Here is a 24,921-nt window from a genome sequence, read left to right as displayed (position 1 = left end):
GAAAAGAATTGACAAAAAATGGAAAGTTTCGTAAAAATTCCGTACTCAACTGCCATGAAATTCTTAATAAACTGAAAGTAATTTGTTGATTAAGACCGACTTCTCTGAAAAAAGAAGTGACAACTATATGTGTCACAATTATTTCAGGAATTGAGGGCCCTGTAACTTAACGTCACTCACTTAAATGGATAGACTCGTCAATTTAGCCTTTAAAATTGGATTAAACTGTATACGAAGTGCATTTTGACCTGCCTATGTGTCACGCTGATTCTGTGAAACTGAATCTAATTCGATAATTCTCTCATGATATGCACGTGGTTGACCTCTATCGTTTATTTTAAAAAAAATTAAAAACGGTTGTTTCTTAAGTAAATTCAACATTTCACTGCTCAAATTTGCATCCGATTATTTATTTAAATTATTCTCCTTATTATTTGGGCTATATTATAAATATGAAGTGACTATACATTTTCTATAAAAAAAAAATCAAAAACCATTTGTAAAAAGTTACAACCTTTGAGGCAAAGCTTAAACGTAGTACTTTATGTCCAAGGTTAGATAATGAAACTGAAATAAAAACTGTCACCAAAATATGTAGGCTTCTGCATAGTGATCATACTTTCATCAGTCGTAAAAAAACTCACATCGGAAATATTTGGCACATGTGGGTGGGTGTGTGGGTGGGGATGAGGAAAAGAGGTACAGATGGATAATTTGTTTATTTAAGGTGTATTATAATTAATATTTTCTATTTTGTCAGAGGTTTTTGCGAAGACCCAATATAAAGTTCATATACCCCTTGCATGTTTTTAGTATACATAGGTATACGTAGCGTATACGTATATGAATTCTTCGTGTTCTCTTGTTTAAATAGCCATAACTTAAAAGAGAGGCTAGTACTACGATCCACACGGGGGGGGGGGGGGTTGCGGGGATGGGGGTTGGATGTGGGGAGGTAGATTTTTATGTGAATTTCTTCGTCACAATACCACAGTCAAGTTTAATTCAATGAACTATTTCAAACACGTCTTGAAGAAGTCATCTTATGAGTATTTTAAGATTATTAAGTAAGCAATTCAAAGGTGACGTATTCCTTATAATGATATCAATATATATAGGTTCTCTGATAAATAATAAATCCTTGAACGATCAATATGTAAGATCCAGCCACATATATTTTGATCTTGCCCGACGTCTCGACTGACATGGAACTCCACACAGCAAGTGGGCGTACTTTATATACTTGCATAGTGAGTCCCTATACTACTAGTACTCGTATTATATATAGCACATTTTGCCTGACATCGTATACGGCAGTACTGGCGCGCAGTACTGGTACTAGAGTTGTACTCATAGTCGTTCTATAGGGTACTCTGGTACTCTATAAAATAATTATAATATATCTGTAGATACTGTGACAATGTCTTCGGTACTTGTCCGCGGCGTACTCATGCTGATGTACTCGACCTCACTCTGATGTACTCGCACTCATGCTGATGTATATTCCCACAGTCTGTTAGACAGTGGAATCAGGGAGTTGCTCATAATAGTTGTTCAAGTCCATGTCGGATGGGTTTCCGGTATCACCGTTGTCATGTTAAATTGCCCATGTTCTTGGAGACTGGGAGAAACGAGGAAAGAGGTTTGCTTACCTAAGCTATTTCTCTACTTCGTTTCCAGTGGGGAGGGAAGTGCGGGGGGAGGGGGGAGCCTCCATTGTCATTCGGGGTAAATGTTAACTTCAAAAAGGTTCCTGTCCATATCAGTCGGGGGATTTAGAAAGTTGGCACACCTTTGGGAATTCTGTGCACGACGCTGCAAGGTCCCTTTCAAATGACTTGTGATCGTTACTATCTGGATTAAACCATTTCTACTCGGGAACAATGGCGGTATCTTTTCATTCGAAGTCATCAATGGTTTGCTATTTTAGCTAAAACTACCGCACGTTCATTATTTCAAAGTATGAAATTTACCATGATTGCTGTAGATACAAAATTAGAGCATTTGATTGGCATTTGATATTTAATCAACATTACTCAACAGGAAATTACTTTGGCATTTTCTGTTTAGCATATATAACTAGACTATTAAATATACTTTGTGTTTCATATAGGTATGTAAATCTAAGCTGCTTACAGATTATTCTGTCATCTTGTGCATGATTTGGAGGCAAATGATGTAATGATATGCAAGCGTGGGTGCGATCCGTGACAGTGGCGGAGCAAGGGGTATTGGTCAGAAGGTGGGGGGGGGGTGGTGTGTAAGGGCGCTTTCGTCACTATCTAAGCGGAGCGCCACCACAGGTTGCCGCGGAGCGTACAGAAATGTTTTGAGTAAAGATACTTCCTAGATCGCCGGAAATGACCCTTTCCGGGCCTTGCTATTTGCAGATAAACGAAGAATAAATAGGTGTCATCGCCATTTGTGACAAGTCGGAAGTTTATATGGGTGTTAGAGCATTTTGTCAGAAAATTACACCAACAAAATGTGACAAATGTCAATAGGTAGATGAGAGCGCAATAAAAAAGTCAATACTCTCGAATAAGTAAAAAGTGGTAAAAAGCTGTAATGGGCGCCAGCAGTCCATTTGAGTCCGTCAATGGGGCATCCGCCCCCCCCCCCACCCTGACTGTATGGACGTCACAATACCACAGTCAAGTTTAATTCAATGAACTATTTCAAACACGTCTTGAAGAAGTCATCTTATGAGTATTTTAAGATTATTAAGTAAGCAATTCAAAGGTGACGTATTCCTTATAATGATATCAACATATATAGGTTCTCTGATAAATAATAAATCCTTGAACGATCAATATGTAAGATCCAGCCACATATATTTTGATCTTGCCCGACGTCTCGACTGACATGGAACTCCACACAGCAAGTGGGCGTACTTTATATACTTGCATAGTGAGTCCCTATACTACTAGTACTCGTATTATATATAGCACATTTTGCCTGACATCGTATACGGCAGTACTGGCGCGCAGTACTGGTACTAGAGTTGTACTCATAGTCGTTCTATAGGGTACTCTGGTACTCTATAAAATAATTATAATATATCTGTAGATACTGTGACAATGTCTTCGGTACTTGTCCGCGGCGTACTCATGCTGATGTACTCGACCTCACTCTGATGTACTCGCACTCATGCTGATGTATATTCCCACAGTCTGTTAGACAGTGGAATCAGGGAGTTGCTCATAATAGTTGTTCAAGTCCATGTCGGATGGGTTTCCGGTATCACCGTTGTCATGTTAAATTGCTCATGTTCTTGGAGACTGGGAGAAACGAGGAAAGAGGTTTGCTTACCTAAGCTATTTCTCTACTTCGTTTCCAGTGGGGAGGGAAGTGCGGGGGGAGGGGGGAGCCTCCATTGTCATTCGGGGTAAATGTTAACTTCAAAAAGGTTCCTGTCCATATCAGTCGGGGGATTTAGAAAGTTGGCACACCTTTGGGAATTCTGTGCACGACGCTGCAAGGTCCCTTTCAAATGACTTGTGATCGTTACTATCTGGATTAAACCATTTCTACTCGGGAACAATGGCGGTATCTTTTCATTCGAAGTCATCAATGGTTTGCTATTTTAGCTAAAACTACCGCACGTTCATTATTTCAAAGTATGAAATTTACCATGATTGCTGTAGATACAAAATTAGAGCATTTGATTGGCATTTGATATTTAATCAACATTACTCAACAGGAAATTACTTTGGCATTTTCTGTTTAGCATATATAACTAGACTATTAAATATACTTTGTGTTTCATATAGGTATGTAAATCTAAGCTGCTTACAGATTATTCTGTCATCTTGTGCATGATTTGGAGGCAAATGATGTAATGATATGCAAGCGTGGGTGCGATCCGTGACAGTGGCGGAGCAAGGGGTATTGGTCAGAAGGTGGGGGGGGGGGGTGGTGTGTAAGGGCGCTTTCGTCACTATCTAAGCGGAGCGCCACCACAGGTTGCCGCGGAGCGTACAGAAATGTTTTGAGTAAAGATACTTCCTAGATCGCCGGAAATGACCCTTTCCGGGCCTTGCTATTTGCAGATAAACGAAGAATAAATAGGTGTCATCGCCATTTGTGACAAGTCGGAAGTTTATATGGGTGTTAGAGCATTTTGTCAGAAAATTACACCAACAAAATGTGACAAATGTCAATAGGTAGATGAGAGCGCAATAAAAAAGTCAATACTCTCGAATAAGTAAAAAGTGGTAAAAAGCTGTAATGGGCGCCAGCAGTCCATTTGAGTCCGTCAATGGGGCATCCGCCCCCCCCCCCACCCTGACTGTATGGACGCTCCGCCACTGGTTCGTGATCGCTGATATCGACGAAATGAATATAACTATAATAGCTAGTTATGCGCTAACACAGAATGGTATAGCGAAGATACACGAATGGATACCAAAAGAAACAGTACATACAATACACTCATAGACAGTGCTGTTATACAACCATGTTTTCTAGACTAAGAATTTTTTTACTATTTTCCTTGGCTTTTCTTGTTTAAATGTCATACTCCTCATTTGCAGTAGGCCTATGTGATAGTGAAGCATTATAAGTGACATTCAAGCATTGTTTGTGATTTTTTGTTTATCTATGTTGTTTATCTATGTCACAGCTGTCTATTGAACGTGTTCGTAACAAACGTGTACTAAAATAGTATTTGATGCATTTAATATGATACATTGTAAGTATAAAGACACCAAAGAGAAAGCCTATGCAAGAATAGACACCAACTAGATCCACTCGATAACGAATTCCTTCGAAAGGCTTGTGTAAGATAACAGTTTAATAGCTATATATATGTATATACAACATAGAAACGTGTTGTATTCAACCATTAGGCCTACATAAAGCTTGAGTAGACGTAACAAAAATGGCGGCTTGGAATGTTCTCCTTAGAAAGCCGCATCACTAAAGGGCTCTGTCTGGTTAAAGTATACTTAAGTTTGGATATGTAGTCACAGCTGTTAAAATTGATTGAAAATTGTCAACGGAGATTTTAAAGAGTTTAGCCTACCCTGTTGGAATTCACACCTGGATTTGCAGCTGGGTTTAGTCTAAACAATGAGAAAGTTGTTTGTTTGTTTTCCACTCTACGTCAGCCTGCATTTACATAAAAAACAAGGAATTAAACTGAATCTCCACACCTCCCACGTGCGCCCTTAACTGAGTCTTCCAGAAACGGAGGGGCATATTGGGAGGGGGGGGGGAGGTGGGTGAGTTTAATCTTAGGGAAATATAAGATCAGTACATGGTTAATTATTAAATGCCTCCCCTCCAATTCGAGCGCTCTAAAACTACAGGGTAGTAAGGTAATAAGTCTTAATGAAGTCCAGTAAACAAATTATTTACAAATCCATTCGGTTCTTGAACATTACGTCGCCTACATATTTATGTTTTTCTAAAACAACAACATTATAATGCTTTCAGTTTTTTCGTTAATCGATTCCCTTTCCCTCCCCTCCCTTCCCAAAATGAAACTGCTTTAAGAAATGAGTTGCCTATTATATGGATTTGCATATCAGACTGTATATCTGGCCAGTAAACATCAGTTGACAACAGATTATTTCTTCGAGGAAAGATGCCAAAGAAATGTGTTTATCTCTAATTTATGACTGTAGAGAATACATCTTGAGCAAGAGTGGGCATATGTTGAACTGTAATAGCAGCAAGGGCGTAGGAACCGGGGGGCTGGGGGAGCCAGCCCCCCAGTGAAAAATATGGGGGGCGGAAGTATCATTCCGCCCCCCCCCTGCTCCGCAAGTCAGAAAACCCCTTTTTCATTTCCAACTGAGAAAAAAATCTCATTTGGAGCACCAAATTGCATCTAAGGCCAGGTGAAAATGCAAAATTATTTACAAAATGGAGTGGGTGTTGAAGTGTGCTATATTGCACCAAATTGCATCTGAGGCCACCTGGAAATGCAAAAATCCAAAGGGGAGGGGGACACCCCTCCCCTTCCCCAAAGGGGAGGGGGACACCCCCTCCCCTTAGACCTCTCCCTTAGACCCCTCCCCCAGGCCGGCCATCAGTCTTCAGCCCCCCACTCAAAAGTACCTTCCTACGCCATTGAATAGCAGTTCATAATGAAGAAACTTGTGAAATTTGTCATGGAAAAATAAGAAGCCAATAAGGAACAAGAAGGTAATAACAGTACAAAGAGGACCGGCAGTTTATATGAGAAATTTAATGATTTTAACTATAACAGGCGCGTATCCAGGGGGGGCGTTGGGGCGCGCGCCCCCCGGGTAAGAAAAAGAGGAGAGAAAAAAAAGAGAAGAAAAAAGGAAAATAGAGGGGAAAAAAGAGGAGGAGGAGAGGAAGGAAGGGAAAAGAAAGAGAAGAAAAGGAGAAAGTAGAAGGAAAACGCAAAGACACCGGGAAGAGAAAGAGGAACAGTGACATCATTACAGCGCTGATCCCTATTATATACACAGGGTAGCCAGTGACGAATCAAGGATTTCGGAAGGGGCGTGTGCCTCACCCTACCCCTTACACCGACAACTCCATTTTTGACGTTTCCATTTTTCCTCTCTCACTCATGATCTATATATATATATACTATATATGGTCTGTCATAACGCGTGTGTGTGTATATACGCCTTAAACAATTGTAGAATTGTGCTATGAAACCAACTGTGGCTGGTCTCGAACTCGACCGTGTCGTCGGGGAACATGATGCATTTCGGGAAAGGGGGCGACCGCCCCACCCCCCCCCTGCAGCATTATTTGTTATGATATCGCTAGTAATTTCAAAATAGAAAGTGCTTAGATGCAACTTACAAGGCCTGGGAAGTGTCATTTCCAGCGATCTGGGAGGCATTTTCGGCAAGAATTTGCTTGTACGCTTCGCGCCAACAAATGGTCCTGGGTAGTGCCATTTCCAGCGATCTGGGAGGCATTTTCGGGCAAAATTTTCTTGTACGCTTCGCGCCAACTTATGGTGGAGCTACGCTTAGATAATTTGCCTACAGGCTTCGCCCCTCTCTTGGCAAATTCCTCGCTACGAGCCTGTTCGAATTTGTAAAGCAAACAGTAGATATCACATCATATCAGTGAGCATGAAAATGGCGTTCCAGGATGAACAGCCTCAAAATTGTCCGACTTGCCCGAAAAAATAGCCAAAAATGTTCGCGCTCCGCGCGCGTTCAACATGTTAATGTCAATATCATATAAGCAAGCATCGGTTAAAGTCGCAATTGAAGGACATTAATATTAACAATTTCGAGGAAGCAATAAACCTTGCGCAAGATCGTGATACGTGGCGGAGGTTAATAACTGAGCATGTCGGATAGACGAGACTCAACTTACTACTACTACTAAGCATCGGTTATGACATCGCATGCCATCGTGTACCGTACGGTCCGTGAAAGTTGCGCAGTATACCGCGGGATGCTAATGTAAACGACGAAATGTCTTATGTAGATGGAGAAAAAGCATGGGGGTCCAATTATGTAAAAACTCTTTTACATTAGTAATGGCGAATTAGGGGCTGTAGCCCCCCCCCCCCCTCCGCCTCCTACGCCTATGTGTGTAGTGTTCGGTTTCGGAAATATCTGCTATTTTTTCATTTCCTTCAACGAAGTTTTATAATAGCCGTTATAAGAGGTTTTAATATTTGTACACCAAGAAATTAACTGTGTCTGAATTTTCGAAAATTTCTGACCAGCATTCTTCATCACACTTCCCTCTACTCGTGCAATTTTGACCGGTCTGTTAGGGGTTGAAGGAGGTTTTTCTATATTGTTTGTCCATAGATGAAATTTTGTGCAACGTTATGGATATGTTTTGAGGTGAGTTTATTCACGAGAAACGTGAATTTTCAAATTCTGAACAAATAATGGGCTTAAAACCTTGAAAAGTGGGGCTGACGGATATTGTGTGGCGCGACGTAGAATCACCTACAACAGCAATGATCCACGGGAGATGCGATGAGGTCGAACATGTTTTGTGACTGGTGACAATCTTCAAAAAGGTTATGGATGGAAAGAACTATTGGGAAACACTTGGTTCTCAGGCAAAAAGTGTACATCTGGTTGGTTATTTTCAAGCCCGAGAAGTGCCGTTTCCGGTGATCTGGGTGGTATCAAAACCAGAAATTTTCTTGTACGCTGCGCGCCAACCGATGGTGGCGCTCCGCTTAGATAGTAATTCGCGCCCCCCGGATTAGAAAATCCTGGATACGCCCCTGTATAAGATATTCAGCTATATAATATGGTTAATCACTGGAATGCCTTTGTCCCCTCGTGCAGTACAGGTATTTATGTTAATTTAAAATCCATTGTTTTATAAAATGCTAATAACTACCAAAACACGGTCTTTTAACATCGTACGAACAACGGAGCACTCTTGTATGACATTCAAATTGTTCTTGTCAAATTTACAATACATTTTAAAAACATATTGTTTGAGGCAATCAACATCTGATGCTGTCCTTTCTTAATTTGTGTTACATCTACGGTAAAGAACTGACCCAAATGGTCTGTTTGTTAGTCTAAGTAATCCAGCCACTCTAACTGATGAGCCTGAAATACTTAATGGGTTATTGGATTAAAAAAAGCAGTGGTCAATAAATACATATCTTGTGCATTCAGTCATCATTTAATATCTTGTATAGTACTAATCTATACTTCAAGATGGTCGCCAAGGTTTTTACCACTCCTTCGTAAAGGGGAGGACAAAAGTTGATTTACATATTATTGTCCTTTATTTATATCGTACCATGTCTTTCAAAATATTAGAAAGGTTACTGTCCAATCGCGTTAATGTGTTTCGTATATTATAACTGCGCCTTTCTCAAGCCTAATTAGTATATTATTGTTTGAAGTCCAGTCATGCTACGAAGCTTAAAGTCCACGATAAATACAGCTAGCAAGATTAATAACGAACTCGAGGTTATATCTTAACACCTCTTCGAAAAAGGTGACAAAAGCAGGGACGAAGTCGCGTATACGAATAAAAGTAGCGGAGGTGGGTGGAGGAGGGAGGGGGAGGGGGTTCGCTAAGTCCTTAGCACACAATTACAATACTTTGTAGTGTTACAGTACATAATTATATGATATGTATATGCGGTACAAAATACACACGGTCGATGCTTAGTTCAACATTGTGTCATATAGTATGGCATTGCAATATACCATTTTGTATCTAAGTACCCTACATTTGACCTAAATTTCTCAAAGGGGGAGCCTAATGGGATACCCATCCCCCTTAGACTCATACCATGGACGACTTAACATGTTTCATCTTGCCATGCCAAAGTTCAAGAAAATGTTAGAACGGTCAATATTTAATACTTCACCTCCTTCAAGTCACACCTGAAAACGCATCTCTTTCAAGAGCACTACAAAGATGGTTTCTAGGATTTTTTAGTTTTTATGTTGTTCTGTCGTGTTGGTTTTTAGGTTCTAACTTCAATTGGAATCTTCACTTTTTAGCATTCAAATTGTAGATTTTGTAGTCAATCTGTTTTATCGCTTTACGCTTCACCAGTGCTTTTATTAGTTTTTCGATCTCATATTCCTGTTTATATCTGTTTTATATTGTTCTGTCGTGTTGGTTTTTAGGTTCTAACTTCAATTGGAATTATCACTTTTTAGCATTCAAATTGTAGATTTTGTAGTCATTCTGTTTTATCGCTTTACGCTTCACCAGTACTTTTAATAGTTTTTCGATCTCATATTCCTGTATATTTCTGTAGATGGTATATGTATTTACTATTTTTTCTATTTAATGTTTTATGGCATTGTATTGTATAGATTGTTTGTAAAGCGCACAGATGCATCGCGCGTAGTGCGCTATATAAGATTTTATTTACATTACATTACATAAATATGTTTCGTACTATAACTGCAACTTTCGAAACCTAATCACTTTGACAATCTCCTCACCCCACAGAGATTGCACTAGCTAGCACGTCACTCCACAGAGCTTGTATTAGCTCATGTAGATGAATAACACACTCTAGACTCTATAGACAGAGGCATTCTCGTTAACCTTCCTATTTTATTTCATTTTTGTTTCTTTTTTCGTTATACCAACGATCATAATATTTTGTTGAATATGCATTACAGCTATGGTATATTAGAGTAGAAGACTTTTTTACTGGTTTTCAATTAATTTGTCCAATAAATTCGTACTTAAAATTTTACTTTATGCCATACGAGATACTTCCCACCTTTTAACCACAAGAATGCAACTTTACCAAGGTATACTTACTACGAAGTTCAAGCATTTATTATAGCTCTTAATCAAAGGCATTTGGTCGTGTTTACAACACGTTTCCCAGTAACATGCACCTTAACAGCTTTTTATGACAGTGATGAATAAAAAGAACAATAAAAAAAAGTCACTTATTATTAACTTATGTCACATATCTTCTCGTCTGAACTCATTAGCGACAGTCATGAACGAGTGAATTAATTTGACATTTGACCTCTGAGGAATCTAAACTATGATGTCATGCGGTTATATCAACTAAGGAAGCTTTGATAACCATCTCATGTGTATCTACCAGGATATTAATTTTATTACCGTTGAATTCAAAATCAGGTATTTTCCGGTTGGGTTTGTACCTGCTTGCATTGCAGATAGGCTGAAATTAGAAAGATGGATTATTAAGGTGTGTGTTAGGGGCAGGGGGGGGGTAGGGGTACTAACACAGTATCTGAACTATTTGAACACGCAGCTATCCTACCGTTTAACGGAAAGAAGACTAGATGTATACATTACAAAGTTGTTCGACATCAAACGGGTCCAGACTGGCCCAAATGTCGACAAAATGAAGTATTTGCTTTGCTCTGACTAAACCATGCACTATTCAGACATTGCGGTAGGTCAGTAAGTCCAAACGGCTGGATTGAAAGTCTGTCAGTAAGTCTGCAAGGTCGAAAAATCAAATGAACAACATAGAACGGGTAAACTTATAACTGTGTCGGTAAACGCGCGAAAAGGATACGATTTTAGAGTCTGAAAGTAATGATTATTAGACAGTTATACTTTATCGAGAAAAATCAGAAAGAAAGAACGAAGAAATATATAAACCCGTTTAACTCTGAAAGGCACTTTAGATGTTCCGTAACTCTATGCTGCAGTTATGTCTTGAGAGCCGCTATTCCCCCCCCCCCCCCATGCAGATGTATGTCAGTTTGAATTAAACTTGCCCACCCATCATAAATATGAAATTTTGACATCTGTCGAGATGAATGATGTTTTAGAGGGCTTAATCTTAAGTTATTTCCATTCCTGCTAATGACAACAGAGCGATTACCTCACAAATACTATCTCGCATTGAATTAACCTTGAGACTACACATAGGGTAACTGAACTATCTTTCTTAGAAATAATGTAAAAAGAAAACTTTCAAAAAGGATCTTCTATAAGATATAAAGCATATTCCGGTCACATATTTTATTGTTATTACGTATTATTAAAAGAATAGTCCAGGTCAAAATTTCTTTTTTGATGTGTTAAATAGGACCATAATAGCATTCTGGTAAAATTGGCATTCAATTCCTACATTATTTGTCAGTGTGCAACTATGACATTACACCTGTTTGCTTCAAGTCCACTTTTGGTAGAATATCATATAATTTCAACTGTCAATATCTCAATATCTGTACATATGAATTGAATGCAAATTTCACTAGAATGCCTAGATTATGTTCCCTTGTAACATATCAAAAAGAAATTTTGACCTGGACTATTCTTTTAAGTATAGTCCACATTTTTAGTCATGCTGCAAATGTGGTGTAAGTGCTATGGTAGCTAAGCATAGGTTTGGTGCAAGTATGGTGTAGTTTTTTTAATTTTTTTAATTGCTTGGAAACGTCAAGATTGTTTATACCACACAATTACCGTGGGTGATCTGGACAATATTCTGCTCACTATTTAAACTGTGAATATCTATTTCTGCATTTCTTGAGGCAACAAACACGTTACAGTTTTCCATTTCAATGCAGTTATTTGCATGTTAACCCGAGTTAATGATTTCATTTCATGGAAGAAGAAGAAAAAAAAACTAACCTATACCCCCTACGAAAAAGCGACATTTCCAAGTATAAAGCATGCTTAGAAATTTTTATTTTTATTTTTACCCTACAGTGCCTTACATAATTTTATAATTGTAACTTCGATACAGTAATTTCCAGCTTGTTTGCTCACAGCGGAAATCATACTCTCTTCTCTCAATATTGTCAAAGAGAATCGAAGTTGTTTATGACATGGTGGTTTTGCTTACCACGAAATATCTGTGCATAGGCATTCACGGTAGGACCACCTTATAAAACGACGCGGGGAAGTTCATAACAAGGCTGCAATGCATTCCGTAAGACTGCATGAATGATAAAATGAATAACCCGAGCAGAAGAACCTTACCATGGTGTCAGTCAGTTGAGGTATTCAGCTCTATAACGTTAGCAAAAAGTACTAAAATAAAAAAAAAAAGCTTCTGCCCCTGTCCTACCCCTGCCCCTGCCCCATTCCCCTGCTCCTGTCCCTTCCCCTTCAGTCACCTTTGCCCCGCGCCCAGCCCTTTCTATGGGCTGTCGTTACATCGGGGTACTTCAAAAGTGGAACAGTGAGTCGAACTATGTTGTCTTCTGAATATATTTCATTCACGTTTTTGTCTGTTATTTGCAAAACTCAAATTTACAGACAGTTTGACAGCAATTGGTGTCGTGATACAAACATGAAATACGAATAAAAAAAAGAAGATATTCATTGGTATTGTCCGTTCATCGGTGGATATCTAAAGGAATCTTTCGGTGGCTGAAAAAGTGCTTAAGAAAATTGCTGAAATTGTTCTCAAAAAGCACATCCTTATAAGCACGGGGAATATAGTATCTTTCGAAAAATTCGAATCTTGAAGATACGATTTTTTCCCCTTCAAATTTGGTGGTAGTTCAGAACGCGCATCTAGCAAAAGTAGTTTGAACGATGTCACCATGGCAATTGATCCGAAAATGTCTTTAAAAATGTTTAACATTTAATATGACTGGACGTTATGCTAAGGTATGGCACCATCAACAGTATAGGCAGATATTTCAATTGTAAAAGGGTTAGTGATTGCACTGAGGAACAAAGAATACAGATACATTTAAATTTTGAATGTACTTTCTGTGTATGGCCAGGGAGTTGCCTGCATGGTATGGCATTTCAAGGTATTGTTCGATGTACTTAACCCCAAAAAATTAATATAATCAAAAAATGTATAAGGTCATGACTCAGTTATTTCACAAAAATGCCCCCCCCCCCACCCGAAACACCGCCACCCCACCCTCCCCCAAAAGCTACAGCAACAAAAGTAAGGGTGCTCTTTAATTAATGTTCAAGAAACTTTTCGTAACAATATTTATACTCCGAGTGCATTGACACCATAACAGGTAGCATATCCGCGAAATGTCAACTACCCACACCGAGCAGTGCTGTTATTGTTTCTGCATGTATGGCAGATGTGGTCTACAGCGTGGACTATAATTAATTATCATAAAAGTAATCATTAATGGCCCCAAATTTTGCAAAAGTAAAACAATCGTCACTTACACTCTAATTCGACAAGTACTTTATCTACTATATACCGTTGAATTTGAAGTAATTTGGAGATGATGTTATACTAGTAAAATACTTTCCCAAAAACCCTTCAGGCAATTTTTAGGCTGCTAAACCTTGGGGCCAATACTGATCTTTGTAAGTCAACACTTTCACACAAATATTGAAGATGTTATGAAGAAAGACAAATAATAATCTTCAATGTGCTTATATGATCCATTATTCTCTAAGTAATTTCTTCCCCCTATGAGACCAATTTAATCTCTAATTTTAACGCTCCCAAACGTAAAAGGAGAACCTTTGAGGTCCATTACACACCAGGAAATACATATAATTAGTACGCTAAAATATTAACTTTCTATATAAACAATATCAGCCAGCCCTATACGCGAAATTTTGCCTCTTTAGCACGTATTTGTCTCCATTTTCAATGATTTCGCTGCTGTAAAAGTTTGGCGACATTTATGGAGTAAATGCACTTGCCAGTACTTCGTGGTCTTTCCCATTGGGAGCCATCTTGTTGTCAAATGCATCAGTATACCTTTCAGAATGAAATTCAACCGTTCCAAGCACTGTTTCTAATTTGAATAAAGACTATATATGGAACATTCCATGACTCATCGATCAGCGACCTTTCGAAAGCTTTCAATTAATGCAGAATTCCATTTAGGCTTTTAACTCTTGTTTCTAAATGTCAGTTCCCATGGCATCGTTAAGGAAAGTAAAAAAGCGACACGAAAGCCGCTAAATTGGTCACAAGTGTTAAAAAACTAGCAGTTGTAATATGATGAATATGATGATGATGACGACGACGACAAAGATGACGACGACGACGATGACGACGATGATGACGACGACGACGACGACGACGATGATAATGATGATGATGACGACGACGAAGACGATGATTATGACGATGACGATGACGACGACGATGACGATGATGATGATGATTGTTATTATTATTATTTTTGGCCGTTCCGGAGTATAGACTACCTATCTGTCTGGTACTGACCATAGAAATGTTATGACAATGAGTGTTTGTCACAAGTTAACATATTGATGTAAACGACTGCAAGGTAGTCTACCTTGAGGTTGAAGTGGTACTTTATCATAAACCGATCTCTTTTAGTCTGCTACTAATTTATAATCCCCTTTAATCTGATAACCCACAGGTTAGGTTCTTCTCCGCGTAAAATGGAGCAAACTATGTAATGGTCTTAGTTGGCAATGTGACCATATCGCTTCGATGGACATTTTTTTTTTTTTTTTTTTAAAGTTCATTTTCTGTTTTGCTTTTGTTCTCGATAATTTTGACCGAGCCAGAAAGAGATATTCATTATTAAAACAATTACCGTCTTATACAAAACATGAATTTGTTCAATTAATATCATATTGTGAACTAACTAAGGTAATTATGGCCAACTAAATGACAAAGAATCGAGGCACTCCCGATACGCGTAAGCCGGTGATGGAGTTCCCATTACCAATAATCGCCAATTATCTCTCTTTTAAGGAGTTAAGGAAAATAATTGTTTCAATAATTAAAATAATGTATGATTTTATGTCAGTTTCATTGATTTCGGAAAATAAATGAATTTTTAATTTGGAAATATTTGGTAAAATGCATATGGCAACACAGAGTTAATTAAATTACAGAGTGAAAAAAAAAAGTAAAACCGACAGCTAACATTGTCAGCTTAGCAAAACATGTCATATATTTTAGGTTTCAATGATATTGAGACAAGGTATTGAGACGGGATTTTCAACGAAAAGTATGATATTTCTTTATTTTTTTTTAATACGAGTTTCACATCATCTCTAGCACGTGAATATTCGTTTAGAACCAGAATGACGAATTTGCCGGGTGTATTACACTTATCAATTGAAATAGGCTTTGAGAGTCAGGGCAGTTATGTCATCTGCCCCCCCCCCCCCACCCCTTCCTCCTCTTATTAAAGGTTTCGTATATTCGTGGTACATTCATGAGTGTGTGAAAAGTTTTTTACTGACCTGATCTACCGAGACCCAATTATTTTTGGTTGTTTTGAGGCAAAACGTTTTCCACCACAACTGCGAGTATAAATTGAGAATACATTATATTGCATTTCATATATATCCCAGAACCCCCCCCACTTATTTACCCCTGGTCCAGGGACTATAGTATACCTCACCTCCTTCTTATCAAGCCAGTATTACTTACAAGATTTAAAAAAATCCTCATTTGATGTTTGGTAAATTTGAAGGAAACTAGTAAATGTCGTAATATTTACAGTTCCTCTATATTGTCAGATTGAGGAAGTCCAATAATTTTCGATAAATTGATGTATATACGGTTGTGATTGAAATATACATAATAGTAGTAATAAGTACAACAACAAAAAAGACCCTAGGACATACACTGACAAGAAATAAAAGAAAACTGCAACCACGGTATAGCCTACTGTAATTACGTTATAACAATTACAAAATCCATCTCCATACGTGACGCAAGATATCGTACGTACGTTGAAAGATCTATATATAACCTATATATGTTGACCTATATATGTAGACCTTACAGCTATACAACCATTACGAGAAGCTACAGGTATGAACCTATGTCTAAACAAGTCCTACATATCAAGTTGTGTTTCGTTTTAGTTTTGAAAAGTAATCAACTTTTCTGGAGATATTTGATACTATCATGACTTCATGGCGACAAACTAATAACATATCAATTCTGACCATGTTACTTTTGGGTGGGAGGGATAACTGTATGCTTACGTATATATATATATATATATATATATATATATATATATAGAGTAGGTTGGCGTCTATCTTGGCGCAGAGTGCTCTATGTCCATTGGACAGAGCGGAATATATGTTGATACTAGATGAGACTAGTGGAACACTAGTAGTTGTAACTCGGAGTTTCACGCTTTGTAGCGATCTTCAGACAACTACAGTTGTCTGAAGATCGCTACAAAGCGTGAAACTCCGAGTTACAACTACTAGTGTTCCACTAGTCTCATCTAGTATCAACATATATATATATATATATATATATATATATATATATATATATATATATATATATACATATATATATATATATATATATATATATATATATATATATAAATATATATATATATATATGAATATATATAAATATATATATATATATATGAATATATATAATTTTGGCATGCTTCATATATATGCTTTATATATATATATATATATATATATATATATATATATATATATATATATATATATATATATATAAAGCATATATATGAAGCATGCCAAATTCGGATTTTGTTTTCAAATTGGTAGACACTATACAAAAAAAAATTCAGTGGAAGACTATTTAACCTCAAATCGAAAACGGGGAAAACAGGCTAAATTGACAATTGGAACAGACGCTGAGTCAACAAATCAATGCAAAAAAAAAATGCTACTTAAAGTATATATGTTATTCTTTCAATGTCTTGTTTTGTAGTCCTGAGTAAAGTAGCTTCGACAGGATGTCATCGACATGACGCAGATAGGTTTTAAATGATAATAACATATTCATAAAGTAGGCGTGGGATATGTATGTCTTGTTTGTCAATATTATTTATATAACCCGGTCATTTTCTGGGACGATATTTTATCAAATTAGTGGAAAAATTCGACAAAATCGTGGCCGCTATGGTCCAAGTCTTAAGTTCTTTTAGCCGTCGTGCGTAAATTTAAATTTAACTGAGGCAAACCGTTTAAACCAACCGATGCATTTACGTCACTGTGACATAACAAGGGGACCCAGAAAGAGAGTAAATAACTAAAGCGAATAGATTATGTGGTCAGTATAACACAAAAAAAGGTAATAATTTGGCCGCCCTTGGGATAAATCGACATTGAAAATACTAGTAATCCTGTGTTTAGTGGTATATTCGTATCAGTATAGCTCAACTGAAGGATTTCTTTCATTCCCTTAAATCCGCTTCGGTAAAACTACCTTCCCATGTTTCATAAAGGTAGTAATTTAAACCAAAAAGATCTTTCAGAAAGAACCAAATTTGATGATTCCCTGAAGCGATAAAGCATTCGCACAAAAAAGGAGTAAGACTTCAATAGTTAAGGTTAACGTTAAGGTAAGGTAAATCTGCTATCAAGGTTCGTTCTTAACTCAATATCGAATTATATTTTATCAGCTTAATAGGCGCACCTTGAAGGGGTATGTGTATGTATATGTTTATATATATGCTTATATATATATATATATATATATAGATAGACAGATAGTAATAGATATATATATATATAGATATATATAAGATATATATTAGATATATATATAGGTTGAATATGTATCCAGAAAAATACTAGAATAGAGAGCCACAAAACCAATATTTTATCCCAAGTTTCTTTGAATGGTTTCACACGTCAGTATCTCTTCAAAGTGAACATTTACCCGATGTTAAGTGGTAGATTGAAAAAGGTTAGATAGTAACTTGCGATGGATGGTTTGAAATTTCTCAAGAACTTTGGTTATTTTTCCTGTCGCTTATTAATAGTAAACTAGAAGTATATTAGAAGAGTCGTACCTTTATCGAGCAGCTACCGTATCGCGTACAAGATATAATATCACAAACTCTTCGTGTGGCCCTTTTGGTCTCCTCAAAGACGTATTCTTGCCGCAAGCTATAGAAATCTGGAGGATTCCATACAGCTCTTGAAAGTAAAAAAAGAGAAAAAGAAAAACTTAAATGTCAAGTTCAACGATTCTTGCTGGAATTATTTGTCCTTGTTTATCATACTGAGCAGAGATACAGTGAGAAAAGTGTGTATGCGTGGGTGTGTGTGTGTGTGCGTGTTAGAGGGTGTCTGTGTGACTTATTAGTGCACTTCTTTCGCATTCAGAGGACTTGAGCAAACGAATTACTGTTCCTCTGATGTCATTTGAAGAGAATCGCCACGTCCCCAGAAGAATCATATGTTAAGGGGTATTCTTAAGGCTAGGGTAGTCGGATAATCACAATAGAAACAATTGGGTCCTCAGATGGAATGTAAAATACAATACACAGTTCTTCTTGTCCACAATGACAAACAACATTCATTTTGTATCGTAACTGATCGAAGCAACAAACTACCTTGGGGGAGAAATATTAAGCAGGGGGGGGAGGGGCGCTTGTGGTTCGAAATGATTAACTTCCGTAACTTGTTACTTGGGGCGAGGGGAGGACACTCGCAACCCACCTGGATATACGCGCCTGGTAATGACAATGTTTTAATCTTTCCAAGTTGCTTGGCCCGAACATGTGATTCAGTTATTAAAACATATGAAGGAAAAAGTCGGCATGGGATTAACTACTTACATGCTCCGTCGCTTCATTTTGGAGACAAAGTCTAGGAATATGAAAAATTGACAACTTATTAACCTGAGCAATATTTTCTAGGCATCGTAAAGTTCCCGACCAAGAACATACTCTGCTTTAACAAATATTGTAAAAGAAAAAAAGAAAGAAGAAGAAATAATATTACACAAATTGAAGTCAATGTGAATTTGAAATGGTGTGCCCCCTGTTATACTATTTATGATTCAATTTATGATGAAAGTGATCGTGATGATGGCGACGTTGACGATAATGATGACGATGGTGAGAATCTGATTATGATTACGTCGCTGGTGGTGACGAAGACAGTGACGATGATGACGACTTTAATGACGATGATGACAACAATGAAGACGTCTCTAATGATGTTGACGATGATAAACACGACGATGATTTATATATATATATACATCGCTACTCGTGGTGGTGTCGTCGGTGATGACGATTACGAGGACTACCAATTTGATGACGATGACGGCGACATCGATGACGATTATGTTCTTGATTGGGGCGATGACGATGACTATTGCGTTTTCGCTATCGATGATAATTATACAAAACGTTCAGGAATATAGAAAGTACATACAGTTGTACAAATTCAAATTAACCCCGACTGATTGACGTAGGGGACTGAAATTTTATGCCAGGGACAGTGACAAATAAAAGATTTTAGACAAGAATGGGTGCAGCCCTAGGATTGTTGAAGCCGATTCTCTTAAAAAATAAAAATAAAATATATTATTTAGACATGTGGTGCATACTGATGGATATTTAGACTTTGCAATACGTCTATGAAAGAAGATATAATCGTGCTGATAAACACTTTATGTGAGGTTGGAAAACGGTCGGGTGAGGTTGGGGGGGGGGGATGTACACCTGTGGTAATTGTTTAATCTTTCACTGGTTGAATGCCAATATTCCCTCCGACTAAACCGTATTTCCCCGATTGATCATGGGAGTGGGGCCTTTCTCCTCTCCCCCCCCCCACCACAACCCTATACCATCCCCTTGCGTACGCCACTTGTGGAAGTGAATTGTTTTTTCCTTAGCAGTTCATACACAAGAATATACCAACAAAATGTATTTAATATTTAAAAAGTAGGGTTGCCGTTATATCATCCACATTGTGGCCAAATTACAAGGCACTGGCAGATTTTTTCTATGCATGGAAACAAGAACTTTCGAATTCCTTCGTATACGAAACATTCAGTCTACTAACAACGTGACTGAAATATGCCATGAAATTAAATGTTCAGATGTTCGGCGCTTGGGTTGTATATGATAGCAGTAAAACGTAAAGAAACGCTAGGGTGGAATAGTTTGAACTACTATATTTCTAGAATCTTTACAGGCAAAAGCTGCTTAATGTCTTTCACCCACAGGACATGTAATTATATTCTACTTTCTGAAATGACGAGGGAGAAGTGGAAGGAGAGAGTGTGTGGGTTGTTCACGGAGCAGTTTGAACTGATCGTCAACATTTAAAGCTATATATATATTCACAATTGCACTCAGGTATGGTGCTTGTAAAAGGAAAATGCTGCCTACTTTGAAGAAGAAAAGGGTGGAAGGTGAGGAAGTGTCAATGGGAACAGGGGGGAGGGGGAGGGGAGTAGGAGGGGATAGGTAACAAGAGCAAGAGAGGAAGGGGTTTGCTGTTTTATTGTGTGTGATGTAGAATTATTGACTCAAGGGAACACTTTACTTTATCAATTGTTTCGTATGTCAGTGCCTGTTTTTCCTATGTGTCTTTCTTTGTATATTTGTTTCTTTGTATATATATATATATATATATATATATATATATATATATATATATATATATATATATATATATATATATATATATATATATATGAGACTATAGTTGAGACTAGTGGAACACTAGTAGTTGTTACTCAGTTTCACGCGTTGAGCGATCATCGGACAACTGAATATATATATATATATATATATATATATATATATATATATATATATGTATATATATATATATATATATATATATATATATATATATATATATATATAATATATATATATATATATATATATATATATATATATATATATATATATATATATATAACTATAACTATAACTTTGATCGATATAAGATTGTGAGTGGGGGTATTCCTTTAACTTATTCACTCTGTTTTCGTCTCTGAACTGTGCTTTCATACTCGTGGCAATTCATGTACTTCTGTTATCCTAAAAGCTTTTCCTACATGAGTGCTGAGCACTTTGGCGAGGTGTGGATAATACTGGCAATGAAGGAGGTGTAAACTTAGTAAAGAGTTTGAAATATAATACTTCTTATACCCAGTTCAAGTTGAGTGGTTTTATATATATATATATATATATATATATATATATATATATATATATATATATATATATATATATATATTACATTAATGTCAAGCGCGCAGCCGGTCTTCGCATTGTGAGGGGCAAGGCCAAATCTTTTGACTCCCATTTTAAGAAAAATTTTTTTTTTGGGCGAGGGAGGGGGGGTACAAAACTTGGGTGACGTCCTTTCCCCTTTGAGATCAGGGGGATCAGGGGTATTAGATGTAGAAAGTTGTGTAGTTAAACTGTGTAAAAGTGTTGCCAGTGTATACAACTTTGATTGTGCGTGTTATCAAATGTAAGCCACTTGGAAGAAAGTTTGGAGGCGGAGGAGAGAGAGAGAGGCACGTGCTCCATTCCCTCAGTGGCTAAGGCTCTATACATATTATTAACGATAATTTATCTTTTGCATGTGCATAATATGAATATCCACATAAACCAACGGCCTTTCAAGAGGGCTGACTTTGTGAAATTCCTACGGAGTAACCTTGTCGACTTAAAACTAACGTGGTAAAACCACACTTGTACAGATATCGCAGTAACCTGCAGAATAATGGCGACTTAAGTACACTTCACCAAGGAGTGCTTTAAAGTTACTTGTATCTTACCTTAGGTTAGAGACTCCGATAATATACACACATCTGACGTTAACATCGTCATGACCACACGGCAGTCACAGTTTCGATGTATGGGGGACGTGGGTCTGAAAGCGGATGAGTTTACAACGTTGGTTCTTCGTGGCCAGGGCTCTATCTTTTCTTAAACAAGTAAGCTTAGTTTTAATACCAAAAGCTTATACATAATACATGTCTGTCATCTGGTCCAGTGCAATACAGACATATATATATATATATATCTTGACCCTTCAACCGTTCGACAAAAAGAGAAAAGAAAAGAATAAAAGATGATTAGATGTGTCTCGCATTCAGGACCTCGCGACTAAACTGCTAATCTTATCAAATGACTTGAGCCGGTGCTGTGGCCGAGTGGATGAAAGATGTGGCATTTGAAGCAATGAGGATTATAGTAATCGGGAGGTTCGGGGTTCGATTCCCGGCCGGGTCATAGAAAGGTGGGGTTTTCATCCAAGAGCAATATACGGTTTTCCCATCTGAAATGACTTTCTAAATTAAAAAGATTCCAAATTTGAGTTAAAATGTTGAATTGGAAGCTACCCGACGTGTCAGTAAGGGGTTGGTGGTATACTGATATAACTCTAAAGGTGCTACAAATTTGTTGTCGCCCGATCGGTTTTTCAACTTTTATATGAAGAAATCAACAATTGTCAGTGCATTTTCAAGACAATAGTGTATATATAATAAAATTAAGATGAATGGTTTTGACATGCAGATTTGTCGCTACATAACTACATACGTTTTACAGTGCGCAAAGAACATTAGCGTGGGCACGGGACTAGATTGGTAGCCTAAATTATTATATTTAAGTAGATTTGCGGCGAAGAGAGGGGGCGGGGGGGGGGGGGAGGGGGTGACTGTTGGAGGTGTCCTCTTACACCCAAACTATAATTTTGTACCATCAAGTTATGACTGTTGTTCGAACATAATCTTTGGTAGCGTTTCCTAATGTCACTGTTTTCGTCAGAGGATTCCGTAATTAAAATTGTCTCAATCCAAAACAACGAGGAAAACTGTAGAAGCGTCAGTTAGTATCCTGTTTTTGGCGCCGTCAGACTAATCCTTCGGGATACGTAATGCTTTTCTAAAGTATCGCTACTGGCACGGCAAGAAAGGTTTGCCAAAGCAGGAAGAAATAAAATGTACTTCCATTTATTGTGGCTTTACACATGACGTTAAATTCAATGGGAAGACTTGAACAAGTCTAAAAAAAAACATGGAACCACATAGGCTTATATGACTTTCTCGATCTATCGCATGATTATTATTATTTTTGTTCCAACAGGGATGGGCTTTGAAAATACTTTTTTAAAACATTACTTACAATTCACATCGGGTGGCTATCCTATTTACAATTTTAGCTTATTGTGGATTCTTTTTCTTTTATTTTGGTTTTAAAATTTGGGACACCAATTCAGATGGGGAACCGTGATTGTCTCTTGCAAAAAAAAAGCCCACCTTGTTTTGGCCGGCCAGGGGTCGATGTCACGACCTCACTACTTGCTAGGTTTCATTGGAATGATAACAATCACACCATAGTCGAAAAGAAGGCTATAGTAGAGATCATTATTCTGTTTATAATCAATCTCTGTATAATTACGAATAATTATTGTACCAAATAAAACAGTTTTGTTTAAAAATTGTTTATTCACATCGAAATCAACTGTTTGTCTTTTTGTTCACTATCGGATTGAGCACCGTATAGATCAAACTTAGCATCGAGATGCGAATACAAATTTCTCGTGTCATCGCAAATTGTTGATCTCTTCTCGGCCTTTTGGCTAAAATCATGCGGTCAAGCGTGAATAGCACGCAGTAGAACATTCACCAACCTTTAACCTGATCAATTGTATTATCAGTTCCCTTACCAATGGATTCGTGTTACTCACCGATGACGTAATACCGTGATGATCATACACTTACAGTCTCGTTGCATGGGGGCTGGGAACTGGGGGACTAAGGGGGGGGGGGGGGATGTAGATCAAGTTGTTTGGGTTGCGTGCCAAGACGATTATCTTGGGTGACTTTCCTTCAAACAAAGTACGTGGAAAAAGTATTTAGGACGGTTCTTATCAATAAATTGTTTCGACTATTAGTATAAAAAGGGGCAAAATTACCTAAAGCTATTTATAAGCATATATATCGATGCTACGATTCGTCAACAAGAAATTTTTATGAGATGGAGTTTTCAATCTCTTTCTTGATCTCTTTGTCCATCTTGTTGTAATCTTTTAAGTTGGTTTTCTTTTCCCCTTTTTTTCTGATAAGATGTTCTGTTTGATTGATTTATGTGCATATCTTTTATGTTTGGCTTTCTTTGCTTTTGTTTTAGTTATTCTATGTAATTAATATATTCCATTTCTTAAGTAAGAGTTATACGTAAGATTTAAGTAAGATTATAATGCCGATGCCTTAGAGCTACCGTATGTCATTATTTTGACAATTTTAATCAATTCCTGGGGTGATATTACTTTACCGTATTGCTCTGTTGAACAGTTTTCTTTGTAATTCATCAGTTGAAACAAACATGTAGGGAAACAACCATTATAATCCAAAAACAAAGACAGATATATTTATTTTACCGAGCTTCCAACTGATTAGATGAAAAGGGATCACATATATTAGGTAATTAAAGTTTGGTCCTGTATCAAGTCAGAACGACCTTTTTTTTTCATTTGCATTTTTGACTTTCTTCTTAATGTTCGGAAAATAAACGAATTGAGGTCAGTGTGACAGAAAATTCAGACTATGAAGATTTTGACAGAATCTGAAAAGTCAAACCTCGTACAGTATCAAACTTTGCTATCTGGATGTAGGTTTTAGTACCGACTGACGTCGAGTGAAAGACAGAAAGATAGAGAGATTATAGAGAGAGGGGTGGGGAGAGGGGGAGGGGAGAGGGGAGGGGGAGGGGAAGGGAGAAGTAGAGAGGTGGAGAGATAGTTCATCCCAGGAATAACGAACGAGAGCACAAATACAGCGCACCAAAATAAGAAGTAATCACAGTT

The 24,921-nt window shown here is 37.4% G+C and overlaps 1 protein-coding gene and 1 long non-coding RNA gene across 2 annotated transcripts in view; one reads left to right on the top strand and one right to left on the bottom strand.

Moving 5' to 3' along the window:
• Window positions 1–24,921, top strand: part of LOC139969090 (tachykinin-like peptides receptor 99D) — a 90,188-nt gene that overhangs the window by 14,010 nt on the left and 51,257 nt on the right. The gene's annotated exons all lie outside the window — the stretch shown is intronic.
• LOC139969103 (uncharacterized) lies at window positions 2,856–22,073 on the bottom strand. The gene is made up of 3 exons (XR_011793649.1): window positions 21,887–22,073; window positions 18,138–18,264; window positions 2,856–3,281 (listed from the first exon to the last, which is right to left on the bottom strand). It is a non-coding gene; the product is annotated as an uncharacterized lncRNA (long non-coding RNA).

The sequence above is a fragment of the Apostichopus japonicus genome, chromosome 6 (genome assembly GCF_037975245.1).
Source record: "Apostichopus japonicus isolate 1M-3 chromosome 6, ASM3797524v1, whole genome shotgun sequence".
Lineage (NCBI taxonomy): Eukaryota > Metazoa > Echinodermata > Holothuroidea > Aspidochirotida > Stichopodidae > Apostichopus > Apostichopus japonicus.
Note: the sequence above shows the minus strand (reverse complement) of the source record. Positions and strands in the feature narration are given on the sequence as shown.